The 8,354-nt window shown below is 33.7% G+C and overlaps 1 long non-coding RNA gene across 1 annotated transcript; it reads left to right on the forward strand.

The window, feature by feature from the left end:
- On the forward strand, window positions 6,467-8,317 carry LOC110266276. Its single transcript, XR_002353466.1, has 2 exons — window positions 6,467-6,557; window positions 7,604-8,317. It is a non-coding gene; the product is annotated as an uncharacterized LOC110266276 (long non-coding RNA).

Raw genomic sequence — 8,354 nt, forward strand, 5'->3', positions numbered from 1 at the left:
CATTTATTTATTGAAATAGCATAGTTTGGTGAATCTCTCATAATTTGTGCTTACGAGTGAAAACATGCTTTTAGGCTTTTAATTTGCTAAATTTAATTCACTTTAATTCCATTTGATTCCTTGATGTGTTTGTTTAGTTATTTCAGACTTAGAAGACAAAGATTGGATTGAAGAAGTGGAGAAAAATCATGCAAAGTGGAGAATTCATGAAGAAATAAGTATTTGAAGAAATTCATGGTCACGCGTACGTTTACCTTGCGCATACGCGTGCTTTGGGAATTGGCCATGTTGCACGTACGGATGCCTTGCACGTACGCGTGACACAAAATACATGACTCGCTTAAAGAAAATGTAGCTGGCAATTTTTGGACCTCTTCAAGCCCAGATCCAACTCATTTCTAAAGTATTTTAGGCCAAACTCAAGAGAAAACAAGGGTAGAGAAATTAGGTTTAGTTAGTATCATGTTTTAGGTCATATTCTAGAGAGAGAAGCTCTCTCTTCTATCTAGAATTAGGGTAGATTAGATTAAATTCCTCTTAGATTTAGGTTTTAATTCTTGCTTTGATCTAGTTTCAATTAATTTTCCTTGTTTAATTGCCTTGATTCTCTTAGTTCATCTTGTTAATTTCTCATTTGTGCCACTTTTAGTTTCATGAACCCTTGTTACTTTTGATTTCTATTAATGAAATTTGAAGTTTTTATGTTTATTGTTGTTTAATTGAGTTGTTATTATTATTATCTTGCATTTGGTAGTTGTAGATTTTATTATTATTGTAATTTGGCCATGCTTTCATTTTATGCCTTCTAAGTGTTTGATAAAATGCTTGGTTTGGTTTTAGAGTAGATTTTAGCACTTTTGGATTGAGCTTGAGGACTTAGGTTTCTTAATATCATTGATGTCCAGTGTGATTGATAATTTAGGATTGTTAGTTAGTTTTAGGATCAATTATGTCCACTTGACTTAACCCTCCAATGTTAGAAGATGACTAAGTGGAATTAACCCTTTGTAATTACCATGTTGTGGTTAATGATCTAGGATAAGAAACCTTGACTCTTAATCCTTGCCATGAGTGTTTTTTAGTATTTATAGTTCCTTAGTTGTAGCTTTATTTGCTTGTTCATCATACTAAAAACCCCCCAAAATTCTCATAACCAATAATATGCACACTTTCCTGCAATTCCTTTGAGAGACGACCCAAGGTTTAAATACTCTCAATTTTTATTAGTTTGCATTGTGACAAACAAATTAAACTTTGATTAAGAGTTGTTTGTTGGTTTGGATCTATACTTGCAACGTGATTATTTTGTGAAAATTCCGAATCGACGATTTCCCTCCATCATGTTTTTGGCGTCGTTGCTGGGGAATTGCAAATGTGCACTTGTTATTGGTTAGTTGTATATATGTTAATATTGTGAATAGTTGCTTTAGTTTCTTTGTTGGTTTTTGCTAGTTATAGGATTCTGTTCTCTTTGTTCTTATTAGCTTTTTCTTTGGTTTTCTCTTGTTACTATGAATTTGTCACCCTTTTAGCTATGAGTTTGGTTATCACTATGTTGTAGGAAATGGAAATTTCAATGAAGGTTTGCATCAAGGATGGGAAAATCAAAGGTGGGAGGGGCCTCAAGCATATAAATGATCTTCATGGAAATAACCTCCTCCGGCATACTAGCATAATCTGTCCCGTGGTGCTTACCAATCCAATGGTTATGGTAATTCTTCTTGTGATTATCAACTACAACCACCATATGCCTATGAATACCCTCCTCAACATAGCCCTCAATTACCATACTCATTAGCCTCATACCACCAAACTCCTCCCCATAATCCACCTCCATTATATTGCCAACCTTTTATACTACACTCTTGTGACTACTATGAACGAAGACCGATAGAGGCACCACCGTTCCAACACATATACTCCCAAGAACCACCAATTTCATATATACCACCTTAATACCTCCACCAATATGAACAACCTTCCAATTGTGAACCCTTTCTACCAAACAATGAACCCTCCTCTCTACCTCAAGCACCAATGGATGACATCCTTCGCACCATTCTCCAAGAGCAAAGAGAATGTGGAGAATCAATTAAAGAGCGTAGTATGAAAGAGATATTAGAAACTTAAGTGGAGGATGAGGAATGGACTTTTGTATTGAAACAAGTGGAGAAAGCCGAAATTGTTGTAGAGAAAGAAGTGGTTGAAGATTTAGGAGATGTTGAATGCAAAGAGGAATCTAGAGTTGTAGAGTCTTTTTCCGTTGAGTTTGAAAGTGATGCTGAAGAGGTTGTGCAACCTCCAAAGCATATTATGAATGAAGAATTGGAAGAAATGGACCAAGCAACTAGATCTCTTAGTGATGATGATTTCGCATCCACGTATGATTTCCTCGAGTTGGAGGAATGTTCTCCCATTGAATTTGAGGCTGATGTTGAGATAGAGTTTACTCAACCTCCAACTTATGACTTGAGCGATGGGAAAGAGTTAGAAGAAATTGGTGAGGAAAAGATTGAAATTGAAGAATCTTGTCAAGTGGTGGAAGTCTCTCAAAAAGGATGGATGGGAGTGGAAATAGCTGTGCTGTTGTTGGTTCACCCAAGTTGTTTGTTTGCTTATTTCATATGAATAAAAGTCTGAATTGTGTTTAATTATTGTTGCATTCATATGGAAGTTGAATTGATTGAGCGAATTTGAGAAATGTGCTAGTTTACTACTGAACCACTGCCAAAAATTGTTTAAATATGTTTTTTTATGCAATTGATTAATTGAGTTTAGTGTTCAGTTGCTTTTGTTTTGAATGTTTCTAAGCTCGATTAATCAATTATCCAGCTTATTGTTTTACTATTTTGTTGCTGAAAGCTGAGATTTCTATAATTTTGTTTCCTTAAGCTGCATTGTTGGATTTGGTGCACCAAAGCTCTATTGGACAAATTTCTGTATCAAATAGACCCTTGTGCTACATGGTTTTTGGAAACTACCTCAAAGGAGTTTTCTTGCAAGTTTTGGTCATACCCTTATCTTATTTGCCTGTTTTGAATAGTGATTTACTCATATGCATGGAAAGGTTTAAACTGATTTTCAAATTGACCAAAACTTGGATTCTTTTGTAATTAGAGCCTCTTTGCATGAATTCACAAAATTGAGAAATTTGAACCATGTAACTAGCTTCATCCATTTTTATCATGCTTAACTACTTCAAGTTACATAGAACATGAATTATTTGTTTCTTTCAATCTTATGACTTTCCTGCTTAATTGCATTTTGGTGTTTGACATCACCTTAACTGCTTTGTTCATCAATGCTTTAACCCTTTTAACACCAATTGCATAAGCTTATGCCAAGTGACTTGAGACCACCATTCATTTGCTTATGTGTTCTACACATACATTTGTATCACGTTGGCATAGTGCATTGTGATAACGTGAATGTGAGCTTGCTTGTCTGTTGGAACTTTTTAAAGATCTTCATAGTTTAAGAACCATGCTTGCTATGAAAATAACAATTAACTTTCTTTTTCCTAACTTTTCATTTTTAACTAACTCTTTTATTTTTTCTTTTCAATTTTCCTTTCCAACTAACTCTTTTTTCTCTTTTCTTTAACGCATAGCAACATTGTTTCTTAACGGACAAGTAACCTAATTTTCCTTGAATAAGATTGCTTGGAATCAGAATTCTAACTGATTTTTATTCTTATTTGCATTCACATTCCAAGTCAATTCCACTTGTATGAGCTCATTTCACACATAAGCTGTTCTTTTCTATGTCTTTCTGTTTCTTGCCTGCTTATCATATTGTTTTTGCCTTGTATGCCTTAGATTATATTTCATACCCCATTTTCTGTAATTTTTTAGGATGACTGACAGGAAAGGAAAAGGCAAGGTTAAGGTCAGCTCGAGCAAGAGGAAACGTACACAACCAGCCGCTGAAATAGTGGATGAGTTGTTATCTGAAAGGCAACTCAGTGAGAAGGAGAAGGCTGATCAGAATACCCCTTCTTCTGATGCAATCAAGTTTTCCAACCTCTACTGTGAGCTGAGGTTTCTGCATTTTCTGAAAAATCGGAGCCTCCATGTTGAGAGAAAGCTACAAATACCACCTGAGCTGCGGAATGCATTACACACCAGATTGAGCAGCGGGGTTGGATATTTTTGGACCGAGACTTAGGCGGGCTGAATGCATCTTAGGTCAAAGAATTTTATTGTAACTTCTACCAAGTGACCCTTGATGTAGTTCAACTCCGAGGCAGGTAGATTCTAGTCATAGAGGAAGCAATTGAAGAGATCCTCCACTTTCAGCCCAAAGTAACTGATAAAGATGATTTTTGCAAGGTTGAAGAGGTAATCTCTACCTCATGGAGTTTGATTGGGATGCCATCCTCCAAACTATAGCTATCCACCCTGACAGTCCATGGGCATATGGACCGTCAAAGCTGAGTCCGAAGGGCATAAAGGTCAAGTATCTTACCGTCGAGGCTAGGCTGTGGCAGCAGATTATGAGTAACTATGTAATTCCCAACACTCATGAGACTGAGATTCCATCAGATATGGCAGTACTTCTCTGGTGTATCTTGAAAGGAAAGCAACTATACCTTCCAAGACTCATCAGGTGGTATATGGTCCAGACTAGGGGTGGTATATTCACAAACATTAAAGTCTTTGTAATTATAAATATCTAATAAACATAATTATAAACCAAGTTTTTATCCAAAACATAGTTAAAAATATTGTTCCTAAAGCAAAATAAACATAATCCAAAACACTCAATTTTCATCTTCATTCTCTTGTAAGTTGGGTTGGGACCTTGGGAGAAGTTGGGTTTTGACAAAAAAAATTGTAAAAATACCCCTTGCCAAAAAAATACTAAACCCAGCGGGGAAGCCCGCCAAAACCCGCAGTTTAAGCGGTGTGGGTTAGGCGAGCTTTTGTTATTTGACGGTCCTAATTTTTCAGCCCAACCCACCTTTTTTGGCGGGGTTACGAGGGCCCGCCCGGTGGGTTTAGGCCCATTTGCCACCCCTAGTCCAGACCCATGTCAAGGGCAATCTGGCATTCCCCTGCTTGATCATGCAGATGGGTCACCAGGCTGAGGTACCCTGGGAGGATGGGGATGAGAGGCCAGTAGTTATTGGTGCGAAGAAAGTCATTCCACATGGCAACTAGTTCGGTCCTCAGTCATCCACCAGACACTAAGGTCGTAGGGCACCCACCACCACTACAGAGGCAGCCACATCCTCAGCAGTAGTAAGACCCTCAGCACTACCTTCAACACCTTCAGCACCATCTATACCAGCAGCACAATCATCTACTTCGCAGCCAATTTACCGTCATGTGCAGCGCCTCTTTGAGAGGATTGACCAGATACAACATCGCAACAAGCAACGTTATGAGGGCGGCACTGATATTGATGAAGAGGAGGCCCAGGCCAATGAGGTGGAAGAGCCCCAAGCCCCAGCAGGAGACAGTGGAGATGACGGCGACCACTCCTTCCACTCAGCTTGATTTGATGAGCATCGAGGACGATGCTAATTTTTAAGTATGGGGATATCGTCATACATCGGCCAGATTATTTTGTGGTGAATTGTTCTAATTCCAGTAACTTTTATTTCAATTTTCAGTACTTGCATCTCTATTTTAATATGTTTTTGGACTTTTGTATATATTTGTTGCTTTGAATACTCTTTAGTTTACCGCACTCTTTACCATTTGCTTATATATACTCTAGTCTTTTATTTTAGCTCTGCATACCTTTTATCATCTTTTGTGTTAGTCAGTATATATACCTTTTTATTATTTTGGGTAATTCTAATTTAATTCTTAACATTTTAAATATCTTATTTTTATCTTAAAAGATTTTAAATTGGTTCAATGTTGTCATACGATTAAATTTCACACGAATAATTAATGAAATGAGTAATGTAAATATTAACAACATTGTTGTTAAGTCATATATTCTTCTTTATGTTAGAAAAAATATAACCAAAATTTTTTTTTGTAATATTTCTTCTTCTTGATCTCCTTATTTAAAAAAAATCCAAATCCTAACGAGCATCAATGCTTTAAAATTAAAGAATTTTTTTTATGTTGATAGGTCGATTTACATATATATTAAAATCAAATACTATTAATTCTTAAATTTGTTAATTGTTTCTGTCAAATTTAATAATAGAACAATATTTAATCAGTTTAAATTTTTTTTGAAATTAAAGTAGAGCGTTTGAAAATTTTTGAAGTTGAAATAGAACGTTTAGAACGTTGAGGATCAAAATAATACATCTAAAAATCAAATCATAAATAAACAAAGTTAAAATGATTGTTACTACTGTTAGATAGCTTATTATTGATATATATTCATTCATTTTTTTTAATTAATATTTATCTTTTATTTGTTAGACATTGTACCATTTCTATATACATAGTTAATTTTTATATCATGTTGACATATAAGAAGGTTATGATATGTAGGTTTCTATTTTGATAAATTGACTACATAGGCGAAGACAGATAAGGTTGTAACGTCTAACATAATGAGCATGTATTATCATGCCTAATATTAAGGTACCAAATTAAATGAATCCTTAAAGTAATATCAATTAAACATAATATCAATCTTGGTTTGTTCCAAAATTAATTAAGGTTGCTTTTGTTTTTTATTCTTAAAAAAATACTTTAGATTTATTATATATAAATGAAGAAAAAAGTAAAGCATGTAATTAAATTTAAACAAGAGCTACCATATTTAGATAGATAATTACTAAAATAGATATGACATTAAATTATAATGTTATTTTTTTAAATATATTTAATTTTTTATAATTTTTTAATATATTTTTTATATAGTATTTTTTTAAATATTTTTAGTATTCTTTGTTAGGACATTATAATTTTTTACTATTATTAGTTATAGTTATTTTTTGTTTAATTTACTCTACTTAATGGGATCAACAATTCACATTATAGTTAAAATTAAAATTACTTTCTTATATTATTATTCTATCATTTTTTAGGTATATACGTAAAAATGTTAGTTGTCTTTTTTTAATATTCTTTTTTGCATCGTACTTTTTTAGTACTTTCTCGGTATTTTTTAGTACAATTTTAAATTATAATTTTTTACCAATTATGTCTGTTGTTATTTATAATTAATTTTTTATTTAATTTATTTTTTCTAATAAGATAAATCAACACCTAAATTACAATGACAAATTTTATAAAATCAAACAAAAAAATAGAATATATATTTTTTATAGTACTCTCGTACTCATTTATTTAATACTATTTTAGAGTATAATTTTTCATTACTTATAATTTTATTATTATTTTATGATTAATTTTTTATTTAATTTATTCTCTCTTCAGTAGGATTGAAAAATAATTTCTCAACTAATAATCAAACCTAGGACGTAAGAAGTGAACCTAAAAGCTAAAACTTTTAGCCTCCCAAAAACATAAGCATAATTAAACTAGTTGTGAATCAAAATTACATACAACAAAATACTAACAAGCATGGTTGTGGTAATTTGTTGTTCTAACCATATTTCCCTTTGGTGCTTCCCGATCCCTTGTCCATGCAGTTAACTAGCTAGGAAATTAGTTACTAGAAGGGATGTTTTGCACTTTTGAAAAGACAGAAGGAAGAAATAAAGGCAAAAACTAAGAAAATAAAGTAAGCATCCATGCATATATCACATAAAACAAGAAACAAATCCAAACACAAACAACAACAATGGACAGTCTTGCCTGTATCAGTAGTGGCATAACACTTACAGAGACAAACTAAAGACGAGTAGGCTTGTCCTTATTGAATTAAAATAAAAGACACAACACAAACTTGGCAACAAGTCAACATCTATCGATGTTCCTTTTCAGTTAGACTTGAAGATCCAAGACAGAATCTCAGTAGTCTGCGAGAATTGTCCAGTGGAAGCAGATATTCCAATCTTAACCTTTTCAGGCAGCTTAGGCAGCTTATCGACATCATAAGTAAGAGTGTCGGGCTGGCTGTGGAGATATGTAGAGACATGGACAGTTAACTTCTTATGAGCAGAGTTATATGTTATCTTTGCAGTAGTTATCGCTGCATCATGAAAATTCCAGTAACAAACTTTTGATGACCTGATAGAGTTAACATCAACTCCGATGTGCGGATAATTGGGATCCCCAATATCGGAGTTGGAAAAAGTATCGAATTCAACAGCAACAATTCTGTCAGATGCATCATTAAAGAGGCCGAGAAACTTTCCAGTGGTGGAGCTTAGTTCAGATAAGGGGTGGCCATGGCCCCCAAACTTTTTATAAAAAATTTAGTAGTACTTTTTCAAAAGATAAAAAATAGTTCAATTGACTTAAATACTT

Source organism: Arachis ipaensis, chromosome B09, assembly GCF_000816755.2.
Source record: "Arachis ipaensis cultivar K30076 chromosome B09, Araip1.1, whole genome shotgun sequence".
NCBI lineage: Eukaryota > Viridiplantae > Streptophyta > Magnoliopsida > Fabales > Fabaceae > Arachis > Arachis ipaensis.